The following is a 13,260-nucleotide window of genomic DNA, read 5'->3' as shown; positions in this document are numbered from 1 at the left end:
GTATAGGATCTCTCTATAGGAGAATAAAGGCCATGGATTGGTATATGGGTTCTGGTTGGCTGAAGTTTTTGAGCACTTTAAAGTGCCCATTAAAGTCTGGCAGTATTAGACGTCGAAGGATGGTATAGGGATTGCTGAACAGGTTGATCAACCAGTTCCAGCTGGGGATATTGAAGAGGATCTACAAATCTTAAGGGATCAGCTTGCAGCCAAAGAGGCTGAGATTGCAGCATTGAAGGATAAGTAGCACCATGACTTAATTATGCTACAGGTCAAGTATGAACAATAGCAAGAAGTCTTGACCACTAAGCTTCTGCATACTACACTGGATAAAGAAAAGGCGTAAAAATACAATGACTATTCAAGATTTGGTCACAACCTTAAGATCAAAACCATCCTCCTCGTTTCCCCTAGAAATTCCTTGTGCTTAGACTATCTCAGCTGTTAGTTCTGATTGGTCTATATGTTTGTTTGATAACTCTGTTGGTTTTCTCTTTCATTGATAATGGAAAGTGCTCTGCTATCTTATATTTCTGCATTATTTTTTTGTGCTTCTAAATATTCAACTAGCCATGAGATTTATATTGCAAGTTCAAGTTAATCCTAAACTGAACCGAGTCAACTTTTTAATGGTGCCAAAAGGGGTAAGATGTACTATGCAATACTTATGACTAACCTCATTTAACCTTAGCATGATTTTCATTTTCTAGATTGTGAGATGTTTGAAACAGGTTACACAATGCTTATAAGCATGAGTTTGTCATCATCAAAAAGGAGGAATTTGTTGGCATATGCATGTGTGAGTTTTGATGATCGACAAAGTAAATGAACAAGGCAAGTAAAACATATCTGCAAGCATGTTCTATCTCAGAGATAGGTAGACGAGCTGGGTGTGATTAGATCAGACACATATGCAAGACAAGGGTGAATGAAACAGTTCTATGGACATGTTCCATCTAAAACATTGAGAAGATCCAGAGAAGAAAGAACCGGTGCTTGGACCAGGTCCAAGAAACATGTTCCAACTCAGAGCCCTACTGTGAGTAGTTTTTGTGTTTTATGGTAAAGACTTGGCGGACAAATTTGTAGGATTTCTTTCCATAATTATCGAGATACTTCAAATTCCTACAAGGACACTGAAGACGCTTGAATGCAAGAATCCCAACTAAACTCAAAGCCTAACTCTCATTATAGGCCTTACCTTGTAGGGATTGAGTTTAGTCGACTTGATGCAAACCTAGTACTATAAATATTCAAGTCATGCCATAAATAAGTTTCGTGCATTTACAAAGAGAGGAAATCATAATATTAAGCTAGCACAATCAATGCTAGAGTTGTGTGAATTTTGATTATATAAGTGCAACCCTGATACAATGAAAAAGGTTAATGAATCTATTCTACAGAGTTTATGTCTTACAGTCTGCAATCTAGATTCGTGTATTAGGTTTGTTTATCGAGTTGTACCTTTATCTGCTTTCTTAGAAGCAATAATTGTAGATATAAACATTAGTCAAATTCAACTTCCAGTTGGGATAACTTGAATTGTGCTTATTATTCTAGGGAGATTAGTGAGATAGGAATTAGAGTTTAGTCCCTAGGTTACAGAGATTGTAGCTTGAATTTGCACAGGCTCATAGTTATACTGAAGTTTGGGAAAAATCCTACAAAGGTATAGGTCGTGATTTTTTCACCCTTGTAAGCCAGGTGGTATCCACTTAAAAATTGTTATGTCCTTACTTTACTGTTCTTTACTATTCCACGAACTCTAGCTTGGAACAAGCAGGGTAATGTGTTCTATCCTATAGGCAAAAATCTGGTACACAATAGAATAGATAACTGGCAGTGCAAAATAACACTTTTTTTTATATCCTTTGTCATTGCTGGCCAGTAAAAGTATAGTTGCAATCTCTTCAATATACCCTACTATTCTGAATGTCCATCTAAGGCCAAGGAGTAAAACACTTGTAACAATTATTGCCTCAGAGCTATGATATTGCTCGAGAGCTGTGATATTTCCCACATAGATCATGCCCTTGAACCTCAATATTTCAATAGTGAAATTGTACTCCACATACCCTCCAGGGTTGATTTATATACCAGTTATGAGCTCTTGACCCTGTTCATTACCAACATAACTTCCTTCTACTTCTTGCATCCAAACAGGTTCCATACTAGTAATGGCGCCTCATCATACTCTTTAAGAATCTTAGAGAGTACATCAGTCACTCTGTTCTCAGCTTTTTTCCTATAAGTGATTTCGTAGTCCAACCCTAATAGTTTTGTTAGCCTTTTTTTCTGGATGGTCTTGGTCTCCTTTTGCTTCATCAGATATTAAGACTAAAGTGATGGATCTTGATAATGAAGTACCCTCCTTGAAAATATCTAGTACCTCTCGAGGGGCAGTCACGCATGATATGCCTTGGAGCCACGGCCTTACTGTAGTATACCAATGGTCTATTATCTTGAGTCAATACATCACCAATCCTTTGGTTGCTAGCATTAGTTTCACTTATAGAAGTCTTAGCATAGTCCAGCATTGCTAGCACTGGTACAGTCCTCATTGCTACCATCAACTGGTTAAAAGCTTCTTCAGCTGTTTCACTCCATTGAAAAGATATTTTCTTTAGTAAGGAAGTCAATGATTTACTGATGGTATAATTCCTTAAAAATATTCTATAAGTTAGTCTCAGGAATCCTCTAAATCCTTTGAGATTGTTAGGAATATGCTAGGCCATCATTTCCTCAATCTTGGTGGGATTTGTAGCCACTTCTTTCTTGGTTATGATGTGCCTCAGGTAATTCACCTGAGTTTGGGAAAAGTTGCATTTAGATCTCTTAGCAAACAACCAATTTTACTAAAGCATGTTGAAAGTCTCTCTCAGATGTTCTACATAGTCGGCTAAGCTCTTCTGTAGATCATAATGTCATTCAACATCACTATGATAAATTGTCTTAAATGCTACTGAAATATCGAGTCCATCAGTGAATGCAAAGTTGTTTGTGCATTGGTCAAACCAAATATCATAACCTTAAACTCAAAATGACCATGGTGAGTCCTAAACCCAGTCTTATGCATATCATCTGCCTTCATCCTTATCTGGTGATAACCAGAACTGAGTCAATCTTAGAAAAAAGGCTTGACCTCTTCACCTTATCTAATACATCATTCACTATAGGTATTGGAAACTTATCATTAATGGTGATTCTATTCAACTCTCTAATCAATGCATAATTACGAATTCCCATATTTCTTCTTGACTTACAACAATGGATGAATAAGGAGAATGACAAGGCTGAATGATTCCTAACTACAACATCCCAGACAGTTGTTTATCTAGTTTTTTTTTCTAATAATGGTTGTACCTGTACGGTGTTAAAAAAAATAGCTTTAGCTCCAAGAATGATTGGTATAGCATGATCATGGTCCCAAGCTGGTGGCAATGTTTTAGGCTCCTCAACTAAGATTGAATACTCCTCTAATACCTTTTGTACTTCGGGTGGTGGCTCACGTTCACTTGTTGTCCCACGGCTTCCCATAAGAAACAAATGTGCCAGAAATGCTTGCCCTTTCCTCAAGGTTTTACCCATTGACTTTGTTGTCACTTAGTGTAGAGCTCCTTGATCTGTAACCCCTTTCAAGGTCACTAACTTTCTCTTAAATTTGAGATTCAATACATAGAGGTCAAAGTCAAAAGTGACTGGTGTATAAGCTCTCATCCAGTCCTACTAGGTACCATATCACAACTGCCTAAGTTCAAAAACCTAAACTTATGCTCAAATTCCACCCCACTAGTCTTCCATTTCTCTTGAGTAGCACTGTGATGATTGTACATTTATTGGACATTAGCCATTATCACTCTTAGAGGGTTGTCCACTTGTGCAACTATTCCCAACTCTTTGGTTGTCTGGCTATCCAGGAAGTTATGAGTTCTTCCTGAGTTCACTAACATTACCATTACCCTTTTCTTAACGCATCCCTGGGTTTGTTCAAGTATACATGTCATAGCATTAAGCCACAGTGCTTCCACCTCTTGCTCCTGCTATTGTTCATGGCCTTATGTGTCACCTTTTGTTCCTTGAAGTTCTTCACTGATACTCTCAGGTGGTTGCTCCTCTTTAGTAGTCATGGCATTCAACTTCTTATCTTTGCAAACATGTCCAGCGAAATATCTCTACCCACATCTCCAACTAGCTTCTGAGGTTTTCTGAAATTAGGCTTTATTTTTAAGTCTGATGGACACTTGTGCAGGTCTTTTGATAGCGTAATTTGGTTTTCTTGTATCTTCACTGAGAGGAGCAATGGCCCCTCTTCTCTCTAGCGTTTGATGACCCTCTCTTGTTTCCTTGCAAGTGACACTTCCTGGAAATGTTGTGAGGGTCATGCATTTTCACTGTTTCCCAAATCTCTTCCTTGAGTCCTCCTATAAAGCATTCCAGTAGGAAATCTTCTAGAACCTTTGGATTCTTCAATAAAACTAGAGATATGAAGTCTTAAAATTTCTGCAAGTATATTTTCACTGTGCTTGTCTAAGTCAGCATCTTAAAGTCACTTACTACTCTTTTATTGTTATCATCATCAGACCTCAACATCAGCTCCTCACAAAACTTCTCCCACCTCACATATCTCTAAGTTAGAGTGAAAGAGAAGTGACATGACTAAGCGTCACCTTCCAGATGTAGTGTGGCCATTTTGAGCTTCTTAAAATGGTATGTGATCCTGTAGACACTTAAGTATCTCTCACGCCTCCTCAGCCAACTCCTTGCTTTTGCTCCACCATGTATACACTGAAAATTGTAGTTTTGGATGAAATTCTCCACCTATATTAGAGTTTCCCCCTGTAGAGTCCCCATTCCTGAGTCTGGAAAGTAATCCATCATCCCTGTTACTCTCTACATGGCCTTTCCTACTCCCTTTTTGTAATCAGTTTCATCAGGGCAGAATGAGTTTCCTCCATCATAAGTTTCACCGCCAATTGAGTAGAGTTCATATCAGCTAATTTCATTTCTAAGACCACACACTTAGAGTCTGTTTCACCCTTATTAGTTTGGATATGTACTTCCAACCTCTTAACTTGCTCCTCTATCTTCTAGACTTAGTAGCCTCAGGCCCAGTCATAATTCCACAGGTATGATCAAAATCAATGCTCTACTACCAATTTGGAATGAAATCAATTGAATACAAATCTGGAAATAACAATTTGTCTCGATATACAATGAAACAGTGAATAATGATTACACAAACTCAGCAAAAATTCAAATCAGCTAAAATTAAACAACTCAACAACATAATTGGAAATGGAATTCGTTATATCCATGGACAAATTCAAGCTAACTTCACTCAAGCTCCATAATCAGTACCCATATGATATTCAACTCAACATACCAGAATTTGGAAACAAAGAAAGCTCAATGCATGAAGAGAGAGAGAGAGAGGAGTTCGAGAGAACATACCAAAAATTCACATGCTTCCAACACCAGATTTGGATCCTTTTAATTCCGATGGTGGACATAAGTTGGCCTTCGATCATAACTAATCCTGACAATCCATTTTTTAATGCTCCTTTATGAATATGGTTAACCGTAATTAGGCCTTCTCATAAACGACATCGCTTTCCTATTTCGAACCTAGAACATTACATATGGCTATATTCCTCATCATCAATATTAATACAAAATTAATAAGTTTCTTCACCAAAATTTTGATAACTTCATAGATTCTCTACAATCACCCTCACTATTTTTTCAACCACTAGGAAACGTTTGACCCAACTCATTCCTTCAAAATGAAAATAATTTGATTTTTTCAAGTAACCCTAAAACAAATACAATAATAATTACATGCTCAATGTAAAGGTAGGGTGTACACAGACATCATCCTCAACTGGGGTAGAGAGGTTATTTCCAGGTGAACCTTTATTACAACTTGGAAATTTCGCGCCATTTGCATTATGAGTAAACTAGCGCAATCCTAAAGTGCATATGAAGCCCTTATAAGTTTAAGGATGTTATCTAATAACTTTAAGTGTATACCTTAAGGTTTCAGATTCACATTAAGCGATGAAAGTAAGTTGGTGAATGATTGGAATTTGAGTCATGGTTTTGGGAAGTTTTCATATCATTTGGGTTATGCATTACTTAGCATTACCTTGAAGGGAAGCTATAAGGTCCCTTAGATGATTAATGAAGTTTTATACAAGTGTGAAGAAGGTTCCACAAGGATTGGAGGTCAAACGAATCGAAAGGAACACATTTTTGCGAAACCGGACAAAATAGGGCTATATGCGGCCGCATACTCAGGATGCTAGACCGCATACGGGAAGAAAACTCCCTAAAATGGAATCCCTTACAACCCATACTCCTCCATAAGGAGAGGAGGGGAGATGCGGCCGCATCTCCACCATGTGACACTGCATCTCCACCGCAAGTCGGTGCGAGGGTGCCAAGTTGCCACCTTTTTAAATCCTAAAAGACCTCATTTTCATTTCCAAAATTCCACACTTATTTCCAAACACTTCTAGAGACTTATTGAGAGAAATTAAAGGTTCCCTAACACTCCATACCTTTTCATATCATCAAGAGAGAAGATCAACATCAAAGCTCAAAGGTAATCCATGGAAGGTGACAGTTCTAGCTTTCTTTCAAAGTTGTGGTGAACATGATCTTGAAGGGAGTTGAGTGAGCTGAAGTTCCTTGATTATAAGGTTTGTTCTTCATCCTATTCATATGGTTGAGTTGATGTAGAAGTTTAGTGACCCTTGGAAAGGAAAAGAATTAAAGTGGAAAAGTCATAAATGTTGAAGTGAAGAAGATGACTTTAAGATGAACTTAAAAAGGGGATTTTGGGTAGATTTGAGACTAAATTGAATGTAACTTCTTGATTATGGTACTATGAATGTTATTATTGTCCTTTGGGAGCTGTTTTGCCATATGGAGGAAGTTGATGATTTAGGGGAAGTCTTTGCCCAAATTTCGTTAGCCGTTTTGTTGCTCTAGTTGAACTTAAGCATGTTTTCAATGACTTGACCTTAGTATGAATTCTCTTGAATGTAGAGTTTGCAGGTCTTGAAGAAGAACGCTAGGTAGTTAATAAGGCTTAAAGGTATGCAAGGCTAACCCTCTTTCCCAAAGGCATGATTTCCTCATTTTGAATCTATACATGATATCCATGATATTCCTACTCCTACAAATGCTATAAGTTCATAATCCTCGATGATTCTCGTGATATTGTTAACATTGTTCTTTGTGATGATAATGATAACGATTATTGTGATGATCCTCGATGATTCTCGTGATATTGTTAACATTCCCATGAAAAATAATACAAACAGGAACATAGGTGTGAACAGCAATACCATGGGATCACAGAACATGTGATAAGATAAGAGGATAACTTTTGTACATGTGAATGCCTTTTTAATTTGGATACCATGCATGCTTGTTTTTCCTTTTTAGAAAAAAAGAGCATTTCTTTTCATAGACATAGAAAATGGAACTTATGTCATGTCATGTTTTAACATATAGTATCGTATCATATCATATCATATCGTGTTATATTATATCAAGTCATAGTATATCATGTAGTATCATAGCACCGAACAGCGTCGGCTCGCCCACATTGCGCCGAAATACTCCGGCTCGCCATAAATCCCGCGTCCGGGCATCCTGCGTCCGGGATGATAAACCAGCTGACCAGGTGGCAATGAAACATGTTTCCCTTCCCATTTCCCCCCTGTATCCCTTCCCCCCACCCCATGTACATAGACATATTTCATATACATATATCATATAAGCATGCAGGGGAGCCCAAGAAAATCATGTATCCATCGGAGTGACGTAAGGTCGGTAACCTCCGATTACATTATGGAATAGCTATGGGCGCTTGGCTCACCTTGAAGGAACGATTAATATAAGGCGAGACTATTAATGAAGAGTAATATCGCGAGAAAACATAAAACAGGATCATCAGGCATCGTTTCGTATACTTGGAATCTTTAAAAAATAGTCATTATTCATGAATAGAGTTGAGAATTCAAGAAATAGCTTAACGTTCTCATCTCGTCATGAATCACGAACTTGGAACCTTTAATCATAGAATCATCATGGTCATATTAATCATGTAAACATTTTCTTCCTTGACATCATCCATATCATTGTAGAACATGTTCATCGTCATTGTTGTAAAACTTACTTTGCCATAAACCTTTGTTCTGGGAAAATACGGGCACTTTGGAAAACATTTACTAGCTATCGGAGGAGAAGAATCATGCTTTGGAATCAATGGATTTGTTAAAACAACTATTATTTAGTAGTCGGAATAATACCCAAAAGCTTTCCTTAACTATAGAATGAAAATAAGCTAAATGGGACAATAGGAGAGAATCCGGGAATAGTGGGCCCACCTCGAGTCAGCGGAGGTGGCGTACACAGTTTACGTACGTTAAGCTTCATGGAGTCACTTATGAAGGTCTAAGGATCACTCGGTTCCATTTGGGCAAGTTAGAGATGTTTAAACAATGCCATCTAATATATTCACGATGTCCTAATCCTAGAGATACTAGTAGTTCCTAACTCCCAATATTCTTGAAATACTTTTGCAAAAGCTCCTCATAGTGATGATGATAATGATGATAGTAATGAAGATAATGATGACAATGGTAATAGTGATGACGATAATGATGATGGTGATTTAATAATAGAAATCGGGGGTTTATCGACTTTGTGTCACCCCAATAGTGTTGTAATGTTTCTCTCGGATACTTATGTATGTTATAAATGTATGAATGTTATGTTATGACACCGAGCCTATGTGGCCGAGTATGATATATATTGTGCACGCACCAGTGCAATTGGGTATGGATAACACCGAGCCTTGTGATGGCCGGGTATGGATGACACCGAACCTATATGTTCGGGTATGCTATCATTATATGTATTTATATGAAATGTTTTCTTCTAAGGAAGGTTAAGTAAGAATGACAAACGTCTTAAGAGGTATAAACGAATCATTTATCTTATGTCATTCATCATACTTTATCCTGTTATTATCCATGTCTTACGTATTAAGTACATTGTTCGTACTGACGTCCTTTTGTTGTGAACGTTGTGTTCATGCCCACAGGTAGATAGGGAGACAGGCCAGACCAATAGGCTGCTTCTTCAGTGGTTGCATAGAGGTGCTCCATTTGATCCAGAGCCGAGATAGTTGGTATTATTCTTTTGGTGCACATATATGGGCACAACGGGGTCCTGTCCCGTCTTTACGATATTATGTACTCTTCTTAATGGCTCATAGACAGTTGTGTACAGTTAGGTATATCTCAGCCTTGTCGGCTCATATTTTGACATAGAATTTTGATAGCCTTGTCGGCTTGTGTATATATGGCCATAGTTGATGATGTTGTATAAAATGGTGCCTTAGCCCAATGGCAATTGTGTTATTAATGAATGCTAATTATGAGAAAGCCATGTGGCTCACCTAGATATGATTATGAGAGTATGATGACAGGTGCTCGGCAGGTTAGCTCCAGGCGCCCCTCATGGCCCTCCGGTTGGACTTTGACAAATATGGTATCAGAGCAGTTCCGTCCTAGGGTGTGTTTACAAGCCATGTCCAGTAGAGTTTTTCCACACTTATAAACAGGAGGCTGCAGGCATCTAGGAATGAATGACCTTCTTTTCTTCATAGATCGGGCGATAGAGCCATGATATGAGGATTTCTCCTTTCCTTAACCGTGTGTTATGTATTTCAGAGATGCCTGTAAAGAGAAAAGCTACAGCAGCCCAAAAGGGCAAGACAGTGGCAGGGAGGCGGACTGAGAGAGTACCGCCGACAGATATAGAGGAGGGTGAGTCCCAGAATGAGGTTCCATCTCGGTCCTCTCACTTGTGCCTATTTCAGAGGAGCATGAGGGAGCCTCAGCCCTAGATCCAGCACCTCCAGTTCCCCAGCAGATGCTTTGAGCCAAGAGATGAAAGAGGTCATTCATTTGCTAACTCAGTTAGTCGCCGCTCAGGCCCAGCGGCAGGGTATGGGTCATGGTGATAGGGCTGTGAGTGTTACATCCCGTATTTTTGTACGTCGGAAAGTGTGCGAGTTAAATGACACTACTAACAGACACGAGGTTATCCCCCAAGCTTATAGGTGGTTAAAGTGATAGTACACATGTATCGTAAGGATTTGAAGTTAAACCAATCGAAGGAAATAAGTTTTGTCGAGGTTCGAAATTTATTTGATGAAATACGGTCCAAGCTATAATATCCCGTATTTTTGGACTAGGAAATTGAACCGTCCAACATGAGCGATTTTACTGAGGTCGTAGGATTTGGTCATGTTCAAGCATGAAAATCAAGAACTTGGTGTATACAAGGAATGAAGTCCCGAAATGATTTAAGAAAAAAAAAATGTGACGGCGATGATTGAAAATAATATATATATATATATATATATATATATATATATATATATATATATATATATATATATATATGTGTGTTTTTTTATTTGTGGCAATGAAACTATGGACTAATGCTATATCTCATAATTTATGATGATGAGTATATGAAGTGTGTTAAAAGTGACCAATATTGAAGTGAATGGGGAACAAAAAAATAAATGACCAATTTAGTGGGAACAAATTGATGCAATTAGGAAATAAGGTGGACAAGTGTGGAATGTATTATTTCCACGTGTAAGCTTACAAAATGAGGAATATATGAGTAATTTCATGAGGAAATCGAGTTAAGACGTGGGCTGGACAGCATGCATTGTCATCATGAAATGGAAGAGGGTGTGGACCCCACAATGATGGGATAAACCTTAAATAAGAGCATTTTTGCTCTTTCTCACAGAATGAAAAAGGGAGCAGCACTTGACATGTATGTTTATAGTCAGCAACAATACGTCCACAAATATATATAGAGAGATATATATATATAGAATGTGCAACAACGTTTTTGTCTCCATTTTAATGGAACAAAGTGTATTCCTCAATCAAATAATTTTTCCTGTGATGAGAGAGCAGCAATTTAACTTATTTCTCCCTTTCAACAATTGAACTTATTTCTTCTCTACAACAACGTGATTGATTTTGGTTACGGGTTTGCTCACCGCTTTGATCTCGTTGTTCCATTTGTCACGTGGTTGAATTCGGAATTTCTTCAAAGCAAAGTAAGGTGGAAGAAGATCATTTTTTTGGTATATTAGGTAAGAACTATTCTCCCCTAGGTATATTTAAATTCACCCCAGTCATAGCTAAATTGGGAGATGGGAACTACGGAATTAATTGCAAGAAATCGGATGAGATATTGTTATTGATGTTTTGGGATTAGAATGAAGATAATGACGTTATAATCTCGAATTGTTCATGGAGTTGGTATTATGATGACGGGCTGTTTTAAAAGTGATTTAAGGACGGATGTCATTTCATTTGGATATGCATTTGATAATATTATTGTTGTTGGTATTATTGTTGAAGATTTGGCCGAGTTGAATTCTAGGGGATGTTGAGTTTACGGGGAAATCTGCCCAAATTTCTATAGATTAAGTGTTAGCTCGGAATTGGATTACTAAGTACTTATGACTAATATTTGGTGTCTAACGACATTACTGTAGATCTCGAGAAGCCGAGACTTGAGTTTGGATTAGCTTAGGAAGCGGACGAGGTATGTAAAGCTTACTCTTTCCTTCTTTTGGCATGTCTTAGACGGGATTAAGGTATGACATGATTTGTGCCTTGGGGTAACTCCATTCGAAGTTCGAGCATGTTTATGATTCATATTTGCTTCTTGATGTTGGCATCCTTATATGGTCAAGTTATGGTTTATATGTCTTTGATATGATTGGATCTAAAATGTTGTATAAACGGTTTTGTTCCTAAAGGCTCCTATGTCTAAAAATGTCCGTAACTTTCATAGACAGAACCGGATTGCTTTGATATGTTCGCAAATGATCCTATAACGTATAATGACTTTAATTTTCATAGGCGGGCCCGGATTGGGTTGACGCTCGTCCGTGGGTCCCGCGACTTTCCTTTGTATAGTTCTGATGACATTTGAAAGAACTTAATGTGGCTATGATTACGACCCGAGTATGATTACTTATTTATCTGTCGAGTTTGAAATGAGGATTTTTATGCATATGATTTTGATACGTAACAATGATTTCTAAAGCTCTATTTGATATGTTCCCGAGTGACATTCGGAGGAAACTTGATTTGAGTATTGTCTTGGTTTTGAAATAATAGTTCGCTTTGATTATTCTATTGAGTACGTGATAATGATTGTTATGCATATGGTTACTCACGATTACGCTCGTGCGTTACGTTGTTACCTCTTTCGCGGGTCCGGGCCGGTATGTTATCGTGCGCACTATGCTATATTCCGAAGTATGATGTATTTTTCGAAGTATGATGTGATATGATATATGATGTGATACGGAGTATGATGTGTTCGGAGGTATACAATATTCCGAAGTATGATGTGTTGTGGCGCCCAGATGGAGTGGCGACCACGTTCTGTCCGTCGGGTCCCATTATGGACCGCGTGTGATATATGATGTGATATATGATATGATATATGATATGATATGATGATATGATGATTACGTTTTTACCGAGTCCCTGGAGGGCGGGACACGTTATATGATGTACATATGTATTCGGAGTGTGATCAGTTGGCATCAGAGCCGGTGGTGGGGCAAACCCAATGGTGGGGCAAACCCAGTGGTGGGGCAAACCCAATGGTGGGGTAAACCCAATGATGAGGTAAATCCCACATTGGTTTAGGCAAATCCCACATTGGTTTAGGAGAATCCCACATCGGTTAATGTCATCTCATATGGTAAAGTTATGATATTATGATGTGTTACGGTATGAACATGATGATTATTCGCTTATGTCACTCAGTTCCATTATGGGCCGGATATGATACATGACGTTGATACGCATGATTTGTATTTCAGGAGTAAGCATTTTGGCATTCTGATTATTATTTGTCTTATACCTCGATGTAAGATTTGTGTTTTAGATGCAAGCATTTTGGTATTCGGTTATTATGCCCACTTTCGTAGTCCTTACTTCGGTTATGACCTCGTTTTACGTATGCCATGCTTTACATGCTCGGTACGTATTCGTCTTGACCCCCCTTTCTTCGGGGGGGGTGCGTTTCATGCCGCGGTATATACGGATGAGTAGAAGATGTTCCGGCGGGAATTGGCGAGCTCCATTTTCTCCGGAGTGCTGCTGAGTCAGAATGTTAGAGTTG

The sequence above is a fragment of the Lycium ferocissimum genome, chromosome 7 (genome assembly GCF_029784015.1).
Source record: "Lycium ferocissimum isolate CSIRO_LF1 chromosome 7, AGI_CSIRO_Lferr_CH_V1, whole genome shotgun sequence".
Lineage (NCBI taxonomy): Eukaryota > Viridiplantae > Streptophyta > Magnoliopsida > Solanales > Solanaceae > Lycium > Lycium ferocissimum.
The sequence above is the reverse complement of the archived record's forward strand: the minus strand, read 5'-3'. Positions refer to the sequence as shown.